The sequence below is a fragment of the Lipotes vexillifer genome, unplaced genomic scaffold, assembly GCF_000442215.2.
Source record: "Lipotes vexillifer unplaced genomic scaffold, Lipotes_vexillifer_v1.1 scaffold253, whole genome shotgun sequence".
In the NCBI taxonomy this organism is placed as follows: Eukaryota; Metazoa; Chordata; class Mammalia; order Artiodactyla; family Lipotidae; genus Lipotes; species Lipotes vexillifer.
In genome coordinates this window covers 3,774,218-3,789,483 of record NW_006780322.1, presented here as the reverse complement: position 1 = coordinate 3,789,483, position 15,266 = coordinate 3,774,218, and the positions used below count along the sequence as shown (strand labels likewise).

Here is a 15,266-nt window from a genome sequence, read left to right as displayed (position 1 = left end):
GGGAAAGAGAGGTGACAAACAAAATTAATGCTAACTGTCCGGGATCCATACGTCATTGTTACAATTACAAAATCCTGAGGTTGCTAAAACAGAAATAAAACCAAATAATAAATTTTCTGCCATGTACATTTTATAATAAATAAAGGTTATTTTTTTAAAGCTACCCAGTATTTTCTGTTTTATCTTTTCTGTGATCTCTTAAGGTGTTTTTTATTATTATTATTATTTTTTTTTTGGCTTTGTTGGGTGTTAGTTGCAGCATGCGCTGGGGTTGCTGTTGATGCATGCGGGATCTTTCATTATGGCTCCTGGGCTTCTCTTCAGTTGTGGTGCGGGGGTTTTCTCTTCTCAAATTGTGGCGCATGGGCTACAGAGTGCGTGGGCTCTGTAGTTTGCAGCTCGCGGGCTCTCTAGTTGAGGCGCTGTGAGCTCAGTAGTGACGCATGTGCTTAGTTGCCCCGTGGCATGTGGGATCTTAGTTCCCCGACCAGGGATCAAACCCACGTCCCCTGCATTGTAAGGTGGATTCTTTACCACTGGACCACCAGGGAAGTCCCTCTTAAGGTGTTAATTAGATTTTTTATGATCTCTGCAGATAGTCTTCATGTCTTTTAGGGCTCCTGCTGGAGGATTTATTTTTATGGGGGAAAAAAATAGTTGAATCCAAACAGTAGTGAAAAGAATATTATTTAGATGTGATTTGGTAAGCCCTCTTAAATACACATGAGTGTTTTAAAAATAAAATCTCTTGCCACGGGACTTCCCAAGTGGAGCAGTGGTTAAGAATCCACCTGCCGATGCAGGGGACACGGGTTCGTGCCCCGGTCCAGGAAGATCCCACATGCCGCGGAGCGGCTGGGCCCGTGAGCCATGGCCGCTGAGCCTGCATGTCCGGAGGCTGTGCTCCACAACGGGAGAGGCCACAGCAGTGAGAGGCCCGCGTACCGCAAAAAAGAAAAAAAAAAAAAAAAAAATTAAACCAAAAAAAAAAAAAATCTCTTGCCACTCGGGAGGGAGGAAAAGGGTGATCATAGAAAGTTAATCTCGGCCTTGATGTGCTGAATACAGAATATTTCAGCCAAACTCTTTAGTCTGAAAGGATTTCTTGATGTTATTATGCTAATCATTTTCTCCTCCTATTTAGAATGTGTTCTTCTGCCAATGGTTCCCTGAATGTTTCTTATGAATAATTAAGTGGGTTATTTTCAGGGATAAGCTTTGCCTTTAAATATTCTGAGGCTTTTGTTCTTTTGTCATAGACCCATAATGTGTTTTTCTTTCTTTTTTTAACAGATGGGGAAATTAAGGCACCAAGAAGATAAATAATTTTCTTGGTGAGATCTAAAAGAGATAATCATTCACGTAAAGTGTTTAGAACAGTGTCTGACACATTATAAGTGCTCAACAATAGCTATCACAATTATTATTACACAAGGTATGTAATAGAAATATAAAGTGAGCCACAAATGTAAGTTTGAATTATCTAGTAGTCACCTTTTAAAAAGTAAAAAGATACAGGTGAAGTTAATAATATCAGTTATCTTACCCAATAGATTCAAAGTATTATCATTTCAATGTATAATCAGAGTAAGAAATGATTAATGAGATACTTTACAGTATTCTTTTCATACTTAGTCTTAACAAACCGGTATGTATTTTACACTGACAGAGCATCTGAATTCTACTGCTGAAGTTTCATCAGAAATACTTGATCTGCATTTAGATTTAATAAAATTTAGTTTTCATGTAGATTCACATACTCACGTTATTTCAACCATACATAAAAGTTTTCCAAAAAACTTAAGAACCAAAAAATAATTTTCCTTTAATATTTGCACCCACATTGAAAAACCTGGTTCATCTTTTTTAGAATTGATTTGACTTTAAAATGAAAAGCATATCACTTTTATTTTTTTTTATTTTTTAAGAATATTTATTTATTTATTTATTTATTTACTTATTTTGGCCGCGCTGGGTTTTAGTTGTGGCATGCAGGATCTTTTCAGTTTTGGCATGTGGGATCTAATTCCCCAACCGGGGATGGAACCCAGGCCCCCTGCATTGGAGTGCAGGGTCTTCCCCACTGGACCATTACGGAAGTCCCAGCATATCACTTTTAAAACTGCACCTGTCCCAGTTAATTCACTAACGCTTAGGCCAATTGAATCTCTTTTTCCTTACTGTGCCAGTCATAATGCTTCTGCCTCTCCACTCAATTCCACATCAGTAAGCTGCCTTCATTTAAAATTTTTAAATGTGTCCATAGCTATTTTTTCACACTAGAAAATGTTATAATTAAAATAAGTATTTAAATGTGATTACAAATTACAGTTTACGTAGATAGCACTGTAATTCATGCTCTCTGCAAGACATATTCAAATAAACACATTAAAAATGTTGCAGCAATCCATAGATAGTATCAGTCAAAGTGAATCAATCCCTTGACACCAAGGGGATTGGTGGTGTGATTAGATGTAAAACTAGAACAGATGCAACGTGCCTGACATGCGCACTGCACAGTGTAATGGTTAAAGTGAAATGTGACCCCACCAAAACATTGCAGCTGTGTGTTATGGAAAAATATCTTATACTGCCTCAATTTAAAACTTTAAAATTAATTAAATAAAATTTAAAGTTATTTTCTCTGTCACACTAGCTGCATTTCAGTTACTCATAACCACTTGCGGCTTGTGGCTATGGCATTGCACGGCACAGGTATAGACTGTCTGTCAAGGATAGGGTGGACGGGACACTTTGGTCCCATCCTGTGCACCTTTTTGTGTTGGCATCAGCTTTTTTTTTTAAAATTTATTTATTCATTTAATTTAATTTTTTTTTTGGCTGCATTGTGTCTTTGCTTGCACCCAGGTTTTCTCTAGCTGCTGAGAGCGGGGGCTACTCTTTGTTGCACTGCTCAGGCTTCTCATTGCGGTGGCTTCTCTTGTTGCAGAGCACAGGCTCTAGGCGCACGGGCTTCAATAGTTGTGGCACACAGGCTTCAGTAGTTGGGGCTCTCAGGGTCTAGAGCTCAGGCTCAGTAGTTGTGGCGCACGGGCTTAGTTGCTCCGCGGCATGTAGGATCTTTCCGGACCAGGGCTTGAACCTGTGTCCCCTGCATTGGCAGGTGGAGTCTTAACCACTGCGCCACCAGGGAAGCCCGGCATCAGCTTTAAGCAGGAGAGAAGGTTGTTTGTACAGTGCCTGATCGAATTCCCACCTCTAGCTAATTTTCTCTTTGTTTCTTTTTTTTGCCTCTCCGAGGTAGCATCTTTTCCTACCCCCAATGCCCGGTTCTCTGATATATAAATGATGCATTTCCGCCAGGGTTCTTTTCACTGGTCACCTTTCCCTGCCTCTACTGTGCCTCTTGTCTGGTTTGGGGATGAGTAGGGTGAGCTAAGGGGTCCACCTCACAGCTTCTCAACTCAGGTGGCTGGGCTGGGCTGGGGTTTTCTGGATGGATCCCCACATCAGACAGCTGATGGAGGTGTGTAACCCGTCTCCCCACTATCTCCCTCTCTCTCTTTCTCTCTGTCACACACACACACACACACACACACACACACACTCCATCTGCCTCAAGTTAGTTTCAGTTCCTCTCAGCTTCTGACATTGTCTCATGTCAGTCCTAGAGCTTTGGGTTTTGTCACGGAGTTTCTTCCATTGCCTCCCCGTGCCTTCATGAGTTTTTTTTAATTTAATTTAATTTAATTTTTTTTAATACAGCAGGTTCTTATTAGTTACCTATTTTATACATATTAGTGTATATATGTCAATCCCAATCTCCCAATTCATCCCACCACCGCCCCCGCTTCGTGAGGTTTTTAATGAAAAAACTGGGAGAGGTGGCATCAGAAAGCAAGTTCCCCGTGTGAATCAGACATCCACTGTGGGAGAATTTTAACAGTTCCGTTTCTGTATTCTTCTTTCAGAGTCAGCTTGAACTCTGGAAAGATTTGGAAATAGAACCCTGCACTGGCCCACTGAGGGAGTGTCTGATCCAGGGGGGGAGTGGAACTGCCCACAGAACTAGATCTTGCATATTTGCGGGGCGTGGAGGTGCCAGAAGAAAATGTGACATTTAAGAGAGCAGTGTTTATTCTCTGCTCGCTTCCGGATCTCCAAGGTTGAAGCGGTGTAAATCTGTGAAGGAAAACCTAGTTGCTTTTCCTGTTTATTTAGGCAGAGTGTTTTCTTCCCTCGTGGCGAACAGAAGTGGTGGTATTGGTAAGGAAAGGCCTGGGCTGCATAATACCTGTTTTCCTACCTATATGCAAACAAACCCTAGCAGGACACGAGGGCGCCTAGCCGCGTCAGGCTTTCTCACCGCCTCTTTACCGATCACTCCCCTCCAGTACTGTAGTTTCTCATTCGGGCCCCGTCTGTCTTCTCCCTTCCTGCATCACAAGGATTTTGTAAAGAACGATGGAGTGGATTTTAGTTTCTCTGGGAAAGATTATAAGAGAAAGGCCAGATGTTAGATTCAGGGTTCTTTTTTCTGATGAGGTGCTCCCCTTGTTTACCCCTAAGACCTACAATGGCTGAGACAAGACAGGAGATCAAGAGTACTGGTCAACCTTGAAATTTGGGTCTCAAAATATGCGGCCTGTTGTTTGTGATTCATAAGGAGGGGTCCGGGTAACCCAGGTGCAGATGGACATACAGAAGCTCTGGTGATAGAAGAGGCAAGAGCTGGAGATCAGCACCAGTAGCTTTGTGATCATCCTAGGTGAACAGCTAGTGGGGTTCCTGTCTTAGAGTCTTACTTGCCTGGAATAGTTTACTTATGGTATTTCTGAAGGGGAACATGGAATTAAGTGACCTTTCACATTTCCTTGAGGGCCTCTAATTCTAAAATAACTCGGAAAATGGATCGGGAAAACAGTGTAACCTGTGGCAAAGCCTAACTATGCCGAACAGATTTTTCTCTTTGAATAGTTGTTATCCCTGAGGAGCCATGGTTTTACCCGTGATGCTGTGCAAAAGCTGTATGGATTTTTGGATTCCACTGAGTTGGACTTTGCCTTTGAGTGGGTATTGCTAAATGAAAGAGAACAGCAGCAGGCTTCCGCTGAGAGGCCACTGTCAGCCTACAAAGCTGTATAGGTGTGTGTTATCTTAATCATATACTTTTGGCTGTAGACATGTTTATTATCTTATTGAAGTGTAATTTACATAACAATAAAATGCACAGATCTTAAGTGCTTAGTTCAAGGAGGTTTTGTTTTTTTTTAAGGAGTTCACTTTTAAAAAATTATTTTTTAAAAATTGTGGTAAAATACATGTAAGATAAAGAAGATGTGGTACATGTATACAATGGAATATTACTCAGCCATAAAAAGAAACAAAATTGGGTCATTTGTAGAGACGTGGATGGATCTAGAGACTGTCATACAGAGTGAAGTAAGTCAGAAAGAGAAAAACAAATATCGTATATTAATGCATATATGTGGAACCTAGAAAAGTGGTACAGATGAACTGGTTTGCAGGGCAGAAATAGAGACACAGATGCAGAGAATAAACGTATGGACACCAAGCAGGGAAAGTGGGGTGGGGCGGCGGTGGGATGAACTGGGAGATGGGGATTGACCTATATACACTAATATGTATAAAATAGATAACTAATAAGAACCTACTGTATAAAAAAATAAAATAAAATTTTTTTTGGAAAAAAATTATTTAAAAAAATTGTGGTAAAATACACGTAAGGTAAAATTTACCATCCTAACTATTTTTAAGGGTTCAGTTTAGTGGCGTTCAGCGCATTTACATTGTTTTGTGACTATCTTTTCATCTTTTCATCTTGCGGAACTGCAACTCTATACCTGCTATACTGTAACTCCTTTTCCTCCCTTTCTCTCACCCCCTGGCACTACCATTCTACCTTCTGTTTTATGAGTTTGACTAAGTACCTAATATAAGTGGAATCATACAGTATTGATCTTTATGTGTCTGGCTTATTTCACTTAGCGTAATGTCCTCAAGGTCCATCCATGTTGTGGCACATGTCAAATTTCCTTTCTTTTTAAGGCTGAATAATATTCCATTGTGCGTATGTACCACATTGTGTTTATCCATTCATCTGTCAGTTGACAAATGGGTTGCTTCCATCTTTTGGCTATTTTGAATAGTGCTGCTGTGAACATGGATATACAAATATCTCTTTCAATCCCTGCTTTCAATGTTTTTGAAAGATACATACATATATATATATATATATATATATATATATATATATATATATCCAGATTGTATATACCTAGAATACATATACCCGTAAGTGGAATTGCTGGATCACGTAGTAATTACTCTATTTTTAACTTTTCAAGGAACCACCATGCTGTTTTCCAAAGTGGCTGTACAATTTTACACTCCTGCCAGCAGTACACAAGGGATCTGGTTTCTCCACATCTTCACTGACACTTGTTATTTTCTGTTTTGTTTTGTTTTTGTTTTTGTTTTTGTTTTTTGGCTGCACCATGTGAGATCTTAGTTCCCCCGACAGGGATCGAACCTGTGCCCCCTGCAGTGGAAGCGCAGAGTCTTAACCACTGGACTGCCAGGAAAGTCCCATTTTGTTTTGTTTTAGTAGTAGCCATCCTAATGGGTGTGAGGTGAGTTCAATGAGTTTTGGCAGCTGTATACAGCTGGGTACCACTGCCCTAGTCAAGATAAGGAACATTTCAGTCACCCCCTAAAGTTCCTTTCCTCATGCTTCTGGGCAGGTATATCCCCCCGCCTCACCACCACCCACCAACCCCTGACCCTAGGCAACCATTTTTGTGCTTTCTGGCATTATACATTAGCTTTGTTTTTTCTAGAATTTCATATAAATTTCATATAAACACTTTATTTGGCTTCATTCACTCAGAATAATATTTTAGAGATGCATCCATGTTATCACTGTATCAATAGTTTACTTAATAGTATTCCATTGCATGAATAGTCTGCAATTTGTTTATCCATTTATCTGTTGATGGACATTTGAACTGTCTCCAGTTTGGAGCAGTTGTGAATAGGGCTCATGTGAACACTCTTGCCCAAGTTTTTTCGTGGATATGGGTTTTCACTTATCTTGAGTAAATAAGAGATGGAATCCTGAGTCAAAGGGTAGATTCATCTTTAACCCTATTTGAAACTGCCGAATAGTTCTCTCAAGTTCACAGTGTTTGAAAGTTTCAGTTGCTCTTTATCTTCTCTAACATTTAATGGTGTCCAGTTTTTGTTTTCCTTTTTTTTTTTTTGCGGTACGCAGGCCTCCCACTGCTGTGGTCTCTCCCGTTGCGGAGCACAGGCTTCGGACGCGCAGGCTCAGCAGCCATGGCTCACGGGCCCAGCCGCTCCGCGGCATGTGGGATCCTCCCAGACTGGGGCACGAACCCGCGTCCCCTGCACCGGCAGGCGGACTCCCAACCACCGTGCCACCAGGGAAGCCCCCCCTCCTCTTTTTTTCAGCATTTTAGGGGATGTAAATGGTATTTCATTGTGGTTTTAATTTGTATTTTCTGCATAACCAATAACAAGCATGTTTTCATATACTTACTGATCATTCATATATCTTTTGTGAAGTGTCTGTTCAAGTCTTTTGTCCATTTAAAAAATTGCCTTGTTCATCCTTGTGTTATGATTTTTAGTTCTTTGTATACTCTTGATTGTCCTTTGTCAGATGTATGTGCAGTGAGTATCTTTCCCCAATCTATGGCTCTTCTGTTAATTTTCTTAATAGTGTCTTTTACTGAGCAAACCTTTTTTATTTTGATGAATCTTGTCAATATTGGCTTTTATGGCTAGTGCTTTTTTGTGTCCTATCTAAGAAATCTCTGCCTACTTCAGGGTGGAGAATATATTCTCCTGTGTGGGTGAGAAATAAACCCCAGTGGGACTGTGGCGTTGGCTGCACCACCCTCAGATTTGGACCTTCCCATGGCTGTTTCCCATCAGAAGGACGGCACGGATTCTCCTGTACTAGTGTGAACCTGTCCCACCCATGCTGCCAGCACCTGCCAGACCTTGGGTCAGTGAATGAATCCAACACGTTATTACCATGCATGTTACCCAGAGGCAAACCCACCACACTTACCTATAGACAGGGCTATCTCATGTCTACATGAAGGGTGGGCTGGGCGCTCTCTGTAGCCTTCTCTACCATTAAAATCCAGCGCTGGTGGAAATGAGCTCTTTCTGGGGCAGGCATTTCCGCTCCATTTCTACTCCCTCTTTCTTTGTGTACTTACATCATGGCCTTGGATTGCTCTCTCACCTGTGGTTTGCTAGACATTTTGATCTGAAATGGGGGAAAATCAACTCTGGGAGATCAAAAGAATAGTTGTGATTTAATTCTGGAGGGGCACTGCCTCTAATAGCGTAAGTAAACTGCCATCTGGGGCTTGAGAAAACATGTCAGAGCTGCGCCAAACCCATGTTAGACTTTGAATGAAAGCCCATGCTGTTTTCAGTTCGTAGCATAAGCCAGAAGAGCTATTTCTAGCACCCCTTCTTTCTCTCCCTACTGGTGTACACTGGAGAGTCTAAATATTGCTGACATTAGGATAAACATAACCAAATGGGTCCATTATTTCAAACCTTTGACACTGGACTCAAACTATCCCAAGGGTGTGATGCATCAGTCAGGCTCTGAAGCAGGCTGCACTTGGGGTACTTTCATATTGTGGTTGGAACCCCTGCACTGAGTACAGGATTCTGGGCCATGTTATGGGGGGGAGTGGCACAGAATGCACCTGGATGGACTCCTTATGTCCCTCTCAGCTGGAAATGGCACAACTCTGGCCACGTGTCAGCTCCAAGAGACACTGTCACAGAGCCACGTTGCCTTGTTCTCCCACTGGAAAGGCTGGACGGCTGAACTAGGGCAGGGGCATATGGGGTTAGAAATGTGGTCTCTTCAAATAGCCAACAGTCTAGTAATCAACACTGTTGACTGGGAGCTGTCTGCCAGTCAAAGTGTGGTCTAGTTTCCAGTGGATAAGTCTGGGAGAGGAATGTTTTTGTTGTTGTTTTGTTTTGCATCCACCTTGTTAAAGACATGAAGAAGAAGAAAGTATTTAGCTCAGCAAAAGATGTGACAATTTAAAGTTTTGATTCCATTATTACTCTAAAAGCTTCTAGCATTATGCCTGCCCTAATGCATCATGGTACACGTGTGTACACATGCCTGCATTTAACGTGGTATAGTATAAAGGTCTCTAGGGTCACGGCTGTGACTGAAAACACAGCTCCTACCACCTGCTACATGAGTGACTTTGGGCATCATGCTTAACTTTTCTAAAATTTAAGTTATCATGCCCAGTTCACTGTACAATGAGAAGGCGAAAAGATAAAGGACCCAGGCACTCAGTATAACTAAATGGTCAATAAATATTTATTTAAAAATAAAGTCCCTCCAGCTCCAGCACACGTGACAAGGAATACAAGGCCAGCTTTCCTGATGCTGAGCCACTGAGCAGTGGCAGAGGCTGTCGCACGGAGGAGTGAGCCCCAGGACCAGGGGGAGATTAAAGGCTAGGAGATGAGCCTCCAGAAAGGTTGTAGAGTCCTTGCAACGGGAAGGAAGTTCAGCAGAGTTCTCGCCAACCACCTGCAGGATTGTTTTTACTCATAGGCTACTCTTGGACAGACAAGGCACAGGGGATAATTTTCTGTATGAAGGGAATAGACGGGGTGATGAAGGTGTGCCTTTCAGCACCTAGAATGGTACCTAGCCTGGGGCAGGCATTCAGATCATATTTGTTGAATGAATGAGCATGAAACATCAGTGAAACTATCCTATCAGTTCCATGATTGAGAGCAATAATTGGTGTTACCAGGGCATCAGCTTCTTGTTTCTACGGTCACTAGCCTGAGAGGACGAGGGCAATCCAGTTTGTCTGCAGTTAAAAGGCAGAACAATTTTAAAACACCACCACCAACAAACAAAACAGCCAACCAGAATTCCAAAGATCTCCAGTCCACAGGTAGCATTTGGAGTCACTCAGATAACAAAAGAAAATTACTTAGGAAAATTTGAAGCCTTATATTATGGGAGCTGAATACAGTACCCAGAGAAACACGTATAAAATTTATTAGAATATGCGTTGATTTGTACCCTGCTTGAAGCTTGTGTCTGGGGAGGGGACACTGAAGTATTATGTGGAGTAGCATGTAGCAAAGCAAGCGTTGAACTAAGAGTGCAGGGCCCAACCAGCTCTCCGGCAATCATTAAGGCCACCTCATTGCTCTTTTTATTTCTCTAATCTTATCTCTTAATACAATATAGAGCTCACTATAGCCAGCTTTCATTATTATATCACCCAGTTGGTTTGCAAAGTGGAGATAATATCATGATTCCAAAGGTTACTGGGTAGATTAAGATCATGTAGAGGAGTGTTTAATAAATGTTCCTTCCCTCCTTCTACCTGCCTTTTGGACAAAGGAATCAGAGTAGAAAACTTTAATAGACTTTAGCATGATGTGGGAATGGTAGAGAAGGAGTGGGGATGTTTTAAATTATATGTAAAACCTGTGTTTTTTAATTATTTGTGGATTGAAATTATTGTGACTCTTCCCAACAATGCTATGAATAAGTGGCTGAAATTTGGACAAAGGACTGTTAATAAGTTACCTGCCAGATGATGGGTTGGAATAGATAGATTCTTCCCTGTAATTGCTTAGCAAATAGGTTTCCAACTTTCCATTCATTTAGCTTGCACACTTTGCCCTGGATTAAATGTTTGGAAATGAAAACGCCATCCCGGCAACAAAATTTCCTTTGTTTTTATTATTTACTTATTTATTTGGTTGTGCCGGGTCTTAGTTGTGGCAAGCAGGCTCCTCAGTTGCGGCTTGCCTGCTCCTTAGTTGTGGCATGAGAACTCTTAGTTGCGGCATGCATGTGAGATCTAGTTCCCTGACCAGGGATCAAACCCAGGCCCCATGCATTGGGAGCGCAGAGTCTTCTTGTCCACTGTGCCACCAGGGAAGCCCATCCTTTACCTTTAGAAGAACCTGAGTTCCAAGGAAAAAGAGGTGCTTTCATGTTCCCATTTCATAGACAGTTTTAAAAACCTTTAGTGCCTGGGTGGGGCCCACTCGCACTCCACAGATCCACAGACTAAATGTTTAAATTTGTCATCCTGTGGGATGTAAAATGAAACCATGTACCAAAGAAAAATGGTGAATGACTCACTCACATGTGATCTTCCAGGGAGGAGAAGGATTCAGTAAGAATGTGTCACAAGGACACCAGATCCCTTCACAATGAAGGTTGAGGTTGCCTGTCCTGGCATGTGAGTCAGTGTTATGAATCTGAATGGAGGCTGCCAAGTTATGTCGGGGTCTCAAGGAGAGCATCTGGTACTGGGGTGAATTCATCATGGTGCCGCATCCAGCAGCACCAGAGAAACTGTATCTGTTAGCACATCAGGAAGGGGTTCACCTCTCAGGGACGGGTTCATATTTATAGGCTTATCACACATATGCACCCACATGCTTGCACACGCTAATTTATTTATTTATGTTGAGAAATATAACTGTTACTTAGACAAAAATCCTCATACTCCAGTGCTTTGTAGACAGGTCCACATGGGAAGTCAAACTCTAGCCCAGAGGCTGCTTGGCACCCAAGGAATCAAAACAAAGAGTTTTAAATGGATAAAATTCATCTTCATAGTGGGGAAATGTCTGACGCCTGAACCATTGATTGTGGGGCCAAGCCACCCTTTCTGGAGGCCAGGGTTTTGATAAATATTTCAAAGTACTCTTCTCTGATGGTTTTGGGTTGAGCTTGCACTGTTGATGGACACAATTTTTCTTTAAATATGTCTAATACCCTTCAGCAATCTAGCTTCATCTCGGGACCATTCTTTCTCCTTGAGATGAGTTTGCATATGTTTGTTTTGATGATTATTTACTGATTTTACTAGTCAGTCTAATTTGCCTGCTTTCCAAATTCTGGGTGAGTGGGGAGGAATGCACCACACTGCTGCCTGTATGGCCTACTGAAATATTACCAGGAGTCAGGGCCTTGTTCACATACCTGCAGTCTGCTGTAAGGACAGGAGAAACTTTATGCTTGAGTCAGTACCTGGCTTGCCAATTTCGGGCAGTGATACAATAGGGCAGAATGCAGGGTAGCGTAATAATTATCCTTCTGGACATACTAGAGGAAAACAGTAGGGATGTGTTCTCGACATACCTAATTTTTCTTTATGAATTCATCATAAATTATTTCTGAAAGTGTATGTAATCTTACTTGAAATAGGTTGAACTTATTTATAACTTATTATTCCCTTATGTAACTGCCATTGGGATAAGTCTCTTACATTTAGTTCCCAGCTTTCTTTCAGTTGCTCTAAAACTATGTCCTAAAATCTTCAGGAATCCTATCCTGAGCCCTAGGTGAGGAATTCCCATATTATAAAGAAGATGCAGTTTCCCACCCACCGCATAACCCATAGGTTTTTTCAAAAGGCATCGCAAACATATGGTCCCTTCAGCCTTCATCTTTCCATCTTGAAGAGTCCTGAGGCTTTTAAGGTCATTTGAGAGACACCCAAGACTGAGTGTGTCTGCATTTCACAGATGTAAAGACTGAGGCAAGTTGCTAATTATTTGCCCCCTTGTGAGCCACAAAGGAGCTTGTACAACCCCAATACAAAGTCTGAGTCGATGTGAACTTGGTCATCCTGGTCAGTTTATGTGACTGTAGGCTGGCCTTCAGAGAGAAAGAGCAAATGGATCAAGGAGGCTGAGGCAGAAGAGGATTCCTATAAAGAATCCTTGGCTCTGCAGGCCAAGGATGGGTGGCCACCCACGTGTGGGTGGCCTTTTAGGGATGGAGTTTCAGGTAGAAGGGCCTTTCATCCTCTGGAGGCTGATTATTCTGCGCAGTTAAGAAGGGGCCTACAGCAGTTCTCTATTGGGAGAGGGGGGTGTTCGATTCCTTCCCCCATTCTTGCCAAGAGTTATTGAGGTGCCAGATACTGTGCTAGTAAGCCTGTGTGTGGGTTCACTTTACACGTATTACCTGACATCTAATGAAAGAATCAAAGGGTGCCATTTACTGCATTCATTTCTAAAATCTATTTAGAAACTCAGTTGGTACTAGTAAATAATAAATATACAACAGCTGTCTTTATATAAATGGACTTATGCTGTGTGCTGTCCAAGTTTTAAAATAAAGCACCCTGTGTTCAAGTGTGATACAGTTTTTTCCTTTAGTAAAACATTTCTAGCTCATTGAATAATGACTCTCAGTATTTCCAGAAAGCTTTGCTCAAGCCACCACTGAAATCTGAATTTTATATAATGCTAATGTGTCATAAAATATTATTCTTTTGATTTTTGATCAACTGTTGAAAATGTAAAAAACCATTCTTAGCTTGTAGACTGTAGAAAAATAGAATTTGGCCCCTGAGCTGAAGTTTGCCAACCCGTCTTCTATACCATTATCCTGTTATATCTTCAACTTACTGGTATCTGAAATTGTCTTACATATTCATTTGTTTGTTTGTTGTCTGTCTTTCCTGGTACATTGTAAGCTCCATGAAGGCAGGTTCTTTGTCCTATTCACTGTATTATTATCTCTATCAACTAGAAAAGTGTCTGGGATATAGAGGTGTGTTATGAACATTTAGTGATTGAATGAATAAATCCATATAGTTTAGGAGCCACTAAATCCAATAAAGTCTTCCTTCCAAATATCTCCTGTGTATAGCCTATTCCAGGGGCCACATCCTACCCAGATCTTTGCCTCTGTTTTAGTGCAGATCTTTGTTCCTGTACTAATACCTTGAGCCTTCCTGACCCCTTGTCTCTGACTCTATAGTCTACCCTCTAGTATAGTAACTTGCTGAAGTATATTTTGTCTTGCATCATTTCTCTGCAAAACCCAAACCTTTTCGCTGTTCTCCCATTCCTACAGTATAAGTCAGACTCCTCAGGTGCACGTACAGGGCCCTTGGTAATCAGTTCCCCACCTGCTTTTCCACCCGTATCTCTGAGCCTTCCCTGTAAGGAGCCCTCTCTGCTCCAGCAGCCTCGTCACCTTCTCGTCCCTGAAGCCACTGCTCATTCCCACCTCTGCACCTTTGCTCCGGCTGTGCCCCAGAGCCAGTGGACGTTCCCCGTAGGAAGGGATTGACCCCTAGGTCATAGGTGATAAGTCTGTAACGAGTGATGGGAAACAAGGAAGAATGAGCTAAGCCTCAGAAAGTGGAAGATGAAGAATGAACGTGACCAAACATAACTCAGTTGGTGATAAAGTGGGGCAAGAAGGATGTAGTTATTCTGGGAGAACGATTGAAAAGGGCTGCCTGGCAGGGTTATCTAGGCCAGTGCTTTTCAAACCACTGTGTGGACAGATATTCAGGGAATCTTGTTAAAATGCATATTCTGGCAGTAGGTCTGGAGTGGGGGCCTGGGATTCTGCACTTTAAAAAAATTTTTTTTTATTATTTTTTAAAATCTTATTTATTTATTTATTTTTGGCTGTGTTGGGTCTTCGTTTCTGTGCGAGGACTTTCTCTAGTTGCGGCGAGCGGGGGCCACTCTTCATCGCGGTGTGCGGGCCTCTCGCTATCACGGCCTCTCTTGTTGCGGAGCACAGGCTCCAGACGCGCAGGCTCAGTAGTTGTGGCTCACGGGCCTAGTTGCTCCGTGACATGTAGGATCTTCCCAGGCCAGGGCTCGAACCCGTGTCCCCTGCATTAGCAGGCAGATTCTCAACCACTGCGCCACCAGGGAAGCCCTGGGATTCTGCACTTTTGAGGAGCTCCCACGTGATGCCCATGCTTCTGGTTCTGGGATGATTCTTTGAGTATCAAGCATCTAACTACGTGCTCAGGAAAGGAGCCTTTTCCATAAGACCTGGATGTGGAAACAGGAAGCCAGTTGGCCTGCTCCTCAGAGGCCTGCTTCAATAAAGACATTTCTTGCATTCTAAATGACTGAATAAATGTGTGATGGCTCCAGTCTTCTTGCTGAAGGAGGGGGTGTTGAAGAGAACTAAGGGCCAAGCTGAGCGTGTAAGGCTGCAGCTTAAAGGGAAGAAACACCTTTAAGTCCTGAGAGGGTGGCAGTGAAAGTGGTCATTGAGAAATGAAAAGTCTAATGTTGGTCGGGACAGTGGCCTGTCACTATACACAAATGCACGCGCGCGCGCGCACGCGCACGCGCGCACACACACACACTCCCTCATTTAGGGTAAAGGCTGGAGTGCAGTGCTTTCCCTGATGCAGTTGGATTCTCTTTTCTCTCCGAGGCACCTCTTC

At 42.3% G+C, this 15,266-nt stretch overlaps 1 protein-coding gene across 2 annotated transcripts in view; it reads left to right on the top strand.

The window, feature by feature from the left end:
* The window catches only part of ANXA4 (annexin A4), a 75,109-nt gene that overhangs the window by 12,591 nt on the left and 47,252 nt on the right, over positions 1 to 15,266 (top strand). The gene's annotated exons all lie outside the window — the stretch shown is intronic.